The 8,623-nt window shown below is 43.3% G+C and overlaps 1 non-coding gene across 1 annotated transcript; it reads left to right on the top strand.

The window, feature by feature from the left end:
* The first annotated feature begins 7,847 nt into the window (after positions 1 to 7,847).
* trnak-uuu (transfer RNA lysine (anticodon UUU)) lies at positions 7,848 to 7,932 on the top strand. Its single transcript is given in 2 exon segments — positions 7,848 to 7,884; positions 7,897 to 7,932. It is a non-coding gene; the product is annotated as a tRNA-Lys (tRNA).
* The last annotated feature ends 691 nt before the right edge of the window (positions 7,933 to 8,623 follow it).

Here is an 8,623-nt window from a genome sequence, read left to right as displayed (position 1 = left end):
TGGAGTGGGGGCTTGACCCAGTGACTTTCTGACATGGAGGCGAGTGTGCTACCAACTGAGCCATGGCTGACACTTACTGGTTCTAAATAGCCTTGACATATAGAGGGTGATTTTCAACTGCCACTTACCCATTTCTCACCTGAAAAATAGAATGAGAGAGACAACTGCAGGAAGAGAGACAATTTTATTTTTCTCCAGAAACAGTGGCACAGGCGGTCAGCTATATTTTATAATAGGCTGCGTGTGGTGTAAAACAACGTATCCTATGAATCGTCGTGAGCAATGCGACATGAGATTTATTAATAAATGGCATTAATGAAAATTCATGCATAAGGTTATTTATGTCTTTTTATGGTATCCATTCAGCTATGCATTATCACAGGTCAAAATCCTGGAACTCCCTACCTAACAGCACTATGGAAGTACCTTCACCACGTGGACTGCACCGGTTCAAGATGAAGACGCACCACCACCTTCTCAAGGGCAGCGAAGGGTGGGCAATAAATGCTGGCCCTGCTAGCGACGCCCATATTCTGAGAATTAATTTTTTTTAAAGTGGAGCTTGAATAACAGGTGGGGGTGTTTGTCTGCTGAAACTTATGTTTGTCAATCATTAATTGCACCATATTCCATCTGTTGCTGATACAATAGGGTGCAGTTGAAAGTATTGCTTGCTTAAGGGTGCTTTATGATTATTGCTGCCAGTTAAGTTAAAATGATTGCAGGTTACTTCAATCAAATCTGAATTCCGTGCATTGACTATACAATGCTTCTGTTTCAAATTTGAAACACTCTGTATTGAACTGTAACCTGCTGACCAAATAATCTTGGCTCATGCGTAGTAATCTTACATGATATAAAAGCTTTATTTGAAGTGTTTACATTTATGTAACATGTTTGAGGACAATATGTGGCTAGAGGTCATGAGCACTTTGCAATAACTCAAACACAGCAAACAAACGGGAGTATATCTAATCAAAACCTTGATCTTATTTGCTGCAATTCTCTCAATCCAATGTAATACAGTGTAAGATTTTTTTTTAAATTGAAAGCTTTTTGACAGAAATGTACTGAAAGTTATTAATCTATTAGATGGGTTATGCTCTCATGTTATAAACTTTTAAAATATTTCAAAGTCCTTACAAAATGTTCTAAGTCTAGAAATGACCTTTGGTGATATTAGCAGATGAATACTTCATAAATTTGTTAGACGTTCCTTTTAAAATAAATACATTAATGCCTATGTTAAAATAGTAGATAGAAGAATACCATACCAACACTAAAAAGAAAGAACAAATTTACATTTATTAATACCTTTCATGTCCATGGGTTGTCCCAAAGTGCTTTACAGCTAATGCATTACTTTTGAAGTATAGTCACTGTTGTTTTCAAGCCATGTGTTCGCCTATTAATACAGTCATTTCTATCCTCCAGACTTAAAAAAAAAAATCAAAACATGTTGCTAATGTTTCTCCAGCTACTATAATTTGTGTATAGTCTAACAGGACACCGTGCATCACTTATGAAGGATTTGGTTTATTTGCTGCAAGACACCCAGATTGAAACAGCCAAATGCACAGACTATAACAAAAGAAAGTAAGAAATAAACTGAAGTGATTATCAAGAGTAGCTTTATAATCAATAAATAAAATTCATATTGAGAATTGACTTTACAGAGGATGATAACGTAAGGACATAGGGGGAGAAATTCAACTCCTGGTCGTCCGTTTTGCGCCTGAGAAACAGGAGGCCAGGAGTTGAATTTCGAGGGGGTGGGGAGCAAGTCCGCCGCTCCATTCACACCCAAAACCCACCTGATGCCATATTCACTGGCGTAAGAACATAAGAAATAGGAGCAGAAGTGGGCTATACAGCCTCTCAAGCCTGCTTTGTCATTCATTAAGATCATGGCTGATCTTCTACCACAACTCTACTTTCCCACCCTATCCCCAGATCCCTTAATTCCCTTTGTGTCCAAATATCCATCGATCTCAGTCTTGAATTTACTCAATGACTGAACATCCGCAGCCCTCTGGGGTAGAGAATTCTAAAGATTCACAACCCTCTGAGTGAAGACATTTTTCCTCATCTTGGTACTAAATAGCCAATCCCTTAACTTGAGACTATGACCTTTAGTTCTAAATTCTCCAGCCAGGGGAAACAGTCTCTCAGCATTTACCCTGTCAAGTCCTCTAAGAATCTTATACGTTTCAATGAGATCACCTCTCACTCTTCTAAACTCAAAGCTGCTTTACTATACAAATCGGGATATAGACGCCAGTTGTAGGATTCCGATGCAAAATTCAAATACAAGTGGGACTGCTGGAGGCCTCTTAGAAAATAGGCAACCAAACTTTTTCAAATTTAGATTTTTGTGAAGCTAGAAGCAGGAGTGCTCCCCCTGGCTCCACAGAAATACTGCAGGCTGCTGCCAGCCCAGGCTTGTGCCCCTCAGTTCTGCCTCCCTTTCCCAAGACCTAACTGCCTCATTACATATTCACAGCCTGGACTGAGCTTGCAGTTAGAAGCACACTGGGGACAGGAAATACTTGTGCAGCAACAGGTCTTAAAGGGTTGCAGGTGCACATTAAACTGGAGCACATTGCCGTGCAGAAGATAAAAGGCCAAAGAGCCCCCTCTATTTCCCTAATAAGGTTGTGAAGTAACTGCTACATAAAGTGGACAAAAAGAAGAGTTGTCCTGTTTGGCACAAGAATGCCATCGGGACTGATTGGAAGGAGGTGGCACAAAGAGTTAACATGGTATCCGATTTCTAGAGACCTAGGAACAGATAAGAAAAATGTTTGGCAGCATCAGGAAATCTGATAAGTTAAGGCCACCCAGCATTTCTTCATACAAAGTAGGTGGGCAAAGCATACATGCTACAAGCAATTTCTCTCAGCCTGTTGGACCATGACTGAGATTGCATGCAAAGCACTCGGGCAACCTTACAACCCTTTTCTAATTTCACATGCATGACGACTATATATCAAGGCTAACTTTCTAATTGTAACTTAGAAGTGGGATAACTGTCACATTAGCACCTGTAAAGGTGAGCACATAAAGTAAGCTTCCAACAAAACCCAGTTGCATGATGCATGTTCAATCACTTACACACACGCTACAAAGCAGAGTGGGCGCTTGGGTGTCACTCTGTGATCCTCAAACATCCAGCATCTCAACATTACTTTCCTGCTTAAAAGGCATGACAAATATGTATGGGAGGTGGGCCCAGCAAATTTAAATGCCTATGACCCTTCAAAGAAACCGCTTTCCAAATCCTGTGGTTGGAGAGCATAGAGAGAGTGGGAAAGAGTGAAGTAGTTACTGTGAAGTGGCACTAAGGACAACCCTTCTTGCAAGAACCTCATGCAGCATCATCTTGATTTCAGCACCAACTTACTCACCAATAACCTGCTCACCGATGCTCAGTTTGGGTTCTGCCAGGACCACTCAGTTCCAGACCGCATTACAGCCTTGGTCCAAACATGGACAAAAGAGCTGAATTCCAGAGGTGAGGTGAGAGTGACTGCTCTTGACATCAAGGCAGCATTTGATCGAGTGTGGCACCAAGGAGCCCTAGTAAAATTGAAGTCAATGGGAATCAGGGGGAAAACTCTCCAGTGGCTGGAGTCATACCTAGCACAAAGGAAGATGGTAGTGGTTGATGGAGGCCAATCATCTCAGCCCCAGGACATCACTGCAGGAGTTCCTCAGGCCAGTGTCCTAGGCCCAACCATCTTCAGCTGCTTCATCAATGACCTTCCCTCCATCATAAGGTCAGAAATGGGGATGTTCGCTGATGATTGCACAGTGTTCAGTTCCATTTGCAACCTCCCAAATAATGAAGCAGTCTGAGCCCGCATGCAGCAAGACCTGGACAACATCCAGGCTTGGGCTCATGAGTGGCAAGTAAACATTCGCGCCAGATAAGTGCCAGACAATGACCATCTCCAACAAGAGAGAGTCTAACCACCTCCCCTTGATATACAACGGCATTACCATCACCGAATCCCCCACCATCAACATCCTGGGGGGCACCATTGACCAGAAACTTAACTGGACCAGCCATATAAATACTGTGCCTACAAGAGCAGGTCAGAGGCTGGGTATTCTGTGGCGAGTGACTCACCTCGTGACTCCCCAAAGTCTTTCCGCCATCTACAAGGCACAAGTCAGGAGTGTGATGGAATACTCTCCACTTGCCTGGATGAGTGCAGCTCCAACAACACTCAAGAAGCTCGCCACCATCGAGGACAAAGCAGCCCACTTGATTGGCACCCCATCCACCACCCTAAACATTCACATCCTTCACCACCGGCGCACAGTGGCTGCAGTGTGTACCATCCACAGGATGCACTGCAGCAACTTGCCAATTCTCCTTCGACAGCACCTTCCAAACCTGCGACCTCTACCACCTAGAAGGACAAGAGCAGCAGGCACATGGGAACACCACCACTTGCACATTCCCCTCCAAGTCATACACCATTCCAACTTGGCAATATATCGCCATTCCTTCATCGTCGCTGGGTCAAAATCCTGGAACTCCCTTCCCAACAGCACTGTGGGAGAACCTTCACCACACGGACTGCAGCGGTTCAAGAAGGCGGCTCACCACCACCTTCTCAAGGGCAATTAGGGATGGGCAATAAATGCTGGCCTTGCCAGCGACGCCCACATCCCATGAACGAATATTAAAAAAAACCTGTCTAGCAGTGGATCATGCTTGCACCTGGGGGTCCCTTTCTCTTCACTGTGGCCTGTTCCTTAATCCCTTGCCTCTTCAGCTTTGGCTAGGGCTATTAATGCATTGAGAAGATGGTCTTCAAAGACTTAATGAATTGTTGTCCTCCTGTTGTGACACTCCCTTTTAATTGACCTCATTCCTTTAAATTTGACTGACACTCATTTTTTCTCTTCTACCGCTTGCGTCTTCCCTAGGCCTGTCTGCTTCTGCCCCTCGTGCTGCTCTTTATACCTAAAGCTGAAAATCAGTCAAGGGGGATGAATTTTAACTGCCAGCCACCTGTTTCTTAAAAAAAAAATGGGTTGCCAGCAATTTAAAATCGGGGGCGGGGGGGGCTGATACCACCAGAGATTACACTTTTGCAGTGGGTATATTGGACATAATTGTATCAAAATCAAGGGAACTAGCATCATCTTCCATATCAATGTCTTCAACTTGATTGGAACCCTACTATGACGAGTAGCTGTCCCTCAAAGTCATAAGATCTGGCTTTCCTTTAGAACTTGTTGGAATTGGCACTTCAGCTGTGGAGGAGACACGGTGATTCAGGAAGTAGCATGATGTATGGAAAATGGAATTGATTTTGGTGGATGAGTTATCACATTGTGGAAAAGAAAACAATTACTGTTTCTATATAGGAATGATTTACTGCAGTTTCTTGACTTGTCCTTTGCCCATTTTACATATGGATTTTTCATTTATACATAGAAGGGAGGAGCACATATTAATAAAGATTCAAGTATAAAGATAAGTTATTGTTGACTGTAGCTTTAGTGCAATTGCTTTAATCTTATATTTAGCAGTCATCTGATAAAATACATATGTTCTATAACAAAAAATAAAAAACTGCAGAAAATGCTGGAAACGCCCAGCAGGTCAAGCAGCATCTGTAAAGAAAGGAGAAAAAAAAGAGACTTGTATTTATATAGCGCTTTTCACAACTTTAAGATGTCCCAAAGCGCTTTACAGCCAATGAAGTACTTTGAAGTGTAGTTACTGTTGTAATGTAGGAAATGTGGCAACCAACTTACAGCAAGGTCCCACAAACAGTAAAGTGATAATGACCAGATAATCTGTTTTAATGATATTGGTTGAGGGATAAATATTGGCTAGAACACTGGGGAGAATTCTCCTGCTCTTCTTCAAAATAGTGCCATGGGATCTTTTAAGTCCACCTGAGAAGGCAGGCAGGACCTCAGTTTAACGTCTCATCCAAAAGACTGCACCTCTGACAGTGCAGCACTCCCTAGATTTTGTGCTCAAGTCTCTGGTGTGGGACTTGAACCCACAACCTTCTGACTCAGAGGCAAGAGTGCCACTAAAGAGCCGCAGCTGACACACACGTCAATGTTTCTTTTTCATCAAAGACATTGCTGGTGAAGAACCTGAAACGTTCTTTTTTTTTCTTTCTTTGTACATGCTGCCTGGTCTGCTGAGTATTTCCAGCATTTTCTGCTTTTTTGTTTCACATATGTTGTATGTTTGCTAATAATATGATTAATTTAAACTTGGTTTTGACAAAATCTGGTATAGCTTGGTGATTCTATATGAGCTAATATCTGGCAGATTCTTGAATTTTTGGTGGAAGGCCATGAAGTCAAAAACATCGATCAGCATGACTACCTTGTGCTTCTCCATAACATTAAATAGCCACCTTTTCAAGTTGACTGTAATGATTATTTGCAGTGTCGTAAACAAGGGACTGATACATTTTGGTAGGAAGAACAAGGAGAGGCAATATAAACTAGAGGGCATAATTCTAAAAGGGGTACAGGAACAAAGAGATCTGGAGGTATATGTGCACAAATCATTGAAGGTGGCAGGGCAGGTTGAGAAAGCAGTTTTAAAAAAGCGTGCAGGATCCTGGGCTTAATAAATAGTTGTAAACAATTTTACAACACCAAGTTATAGTCCAGCAATTTTATTTTAAATTCACAAGCTTTCGGAGGCTTCCTCCTTCGTCAGGTAAATGTTCAGGAGCTCCTCGAAGCCTACGCATTTATACTTCACAGAACAATACATGGTGTTTACAGACTGTCCCTGCAACTGCCCGTTGCCAAGGCAATCACCGTGTTCAGACAGAGAGGTGTCACCTGCAGAACCCCCGAATACACATTCAACAAAAAAACAAACAGGAAAAAAAAACAGAGAGAGGCAGAAACATCCGGAAGGCAGAGAAAGCCAGCAAATGACCCATTATATTAAAAACAGATAACATTTGTTCGCTGGTGGGGTAACGTGTAGCGTGACATGAACCCAAGATCCCGGTTGAGGCCGTCCTCATGGGTGCGGAACTTGGCTATCAATTTCTGCTCGACGATTTTGCGTTGTCGTGTGTCTCGAAGGCCGCCTTGGAGTACGCTTACCCGAAGGTCGGTGGATGAATGTCCATGACTGCTGAAGTGTTCCCCGACTGGGAGGGAACCCTCCTGTTTGGCGATTGTTGCGCGGTGTCCGTTCATCCGTTGTCGCAGCGAAGGTTCATCATGACTTTTGCACTCTATGCCTCTATTAATAAATAGAGGCATAGAGTGCAAAAGTCATGATGAACCTTCATAAAACACTGGTTCGACCACAACTGGAGTATTGTGTTCAGTTCTGGGCACCGCACTTTAGGAAAGATGTGAAGGCCTTAGAGAGGAAAAACCTTTTTACACAGCAAGTGGTTAGGATCTGGAATGCATTGCCAGGGGGCGTGGTGGAGGCAGATTCAATCATGGCCTTCAAAAGGGAACTGGATAAGTACTTGAAAGGAAAAAACTTGCAGGGCTATGGGGAAAGGGCGGGGAGTGGGACTAGCTGGATTGCTCTTGCATAGAGCCGGCACTGACTCGACGGGTCGAATGGCCTCCTTTTGTGCTGTAATCTTTCTATGATTCTATGAATTCTTTTGATTACTGCCTTGCTATCATTCCTCTGGTCCTTGATCCTTGATCCTTCTGCCAATGGGAATAGTTTCTCTCTATCTATTCTGTCTAGACCCTTCATGATTTTGAATACCTCTATCAAATCTCCTCGCAACCATCTTTGTTCCAAGGAGAACAACCGCAGCTTCTCCAGTCTATCCACGTAACTAAAAGTCTGTTGCTCTACCGACTGAGCTTGGATAGCTCAGTCGGTAGAGCAACAGACTTTTAAAACAGGTGGTAATCTGAGGGTCCAGGGTTCAAGTCCCTGTTCAGGCTAAAAGTTTCTAGAAGTAAAGGGAATTAGGGGTTATGGGGAGCGGGCAGGAAATTGGACATGAAGCTGAGTTCGGATCGGTCAATGCCCTGTGGGTGGCGGAGAGGGCCCAGGGGCTATGTGGCCGGGTCCTGCTCCGACTTCTTGTGTTCTTTAGATTTGTGGTTGGGATCAGATCAGCCATGATCTTATTGAATGGCGGAGCAGGCTCGAGGGGCCGATTGGCCTACTCCTGCTCCAATTTCTTATGTTCTTATGTTCTTATGTAAAGTCCCTCATCCCTGGAATCATTCTAGTAAATCTCTTCTGCACCCTTTCTAAGGCCTTCACATCTTTCCTGAAGTGCGGTGCCCAGAACTGGACACAATACTCCAGTTGTGGCCGAACCAGTGTTTTATAAAGGTTCATCATGACGTTCATACTTTTTGCATTCTGTGCCTCTATTTATAAAGCCCAGGATCCCTATGCTTTTTTAACCACTTTCTCAATCTGTCCTGCCACCTTCAACGATTTGTGCACATATACCCCCAGAACTCCCTGTTCCTGTACCCCGTTTAGAGTTGTGCCCTTTAGTTTATATTGCCTCTCCTCATTCTTCCTACCGAAATGTATCACTTCGCATTTTGCTGCGTTAAATTTCATCTGAAACATGTCCACCCATGCCACCAGCGTGTCTATATCCTCTTGAAGTCT

The sequence above is a fragment of the Heptranchias perlo genome, chromosome 4 (genome assembly GCF_035084215.1).
Source record: "Heptranchias perlo isolate sHepPer1 chromosome 4, sHepPer1.hap1, whole genome shotgun sequence".
Classification (NCBI taxonomy): Eukaryota; Metazoa; Chordata; class Chondrichthyes; order Hexanchiformes; family Hexanchidae; genus Heptranchias; species Heptranchias perlo.
The sequence above is the reverse complement of the archived record's forward strand: the minus strand, read 5'-3'. Positions and strand labels throughout refer to the sequence as shown.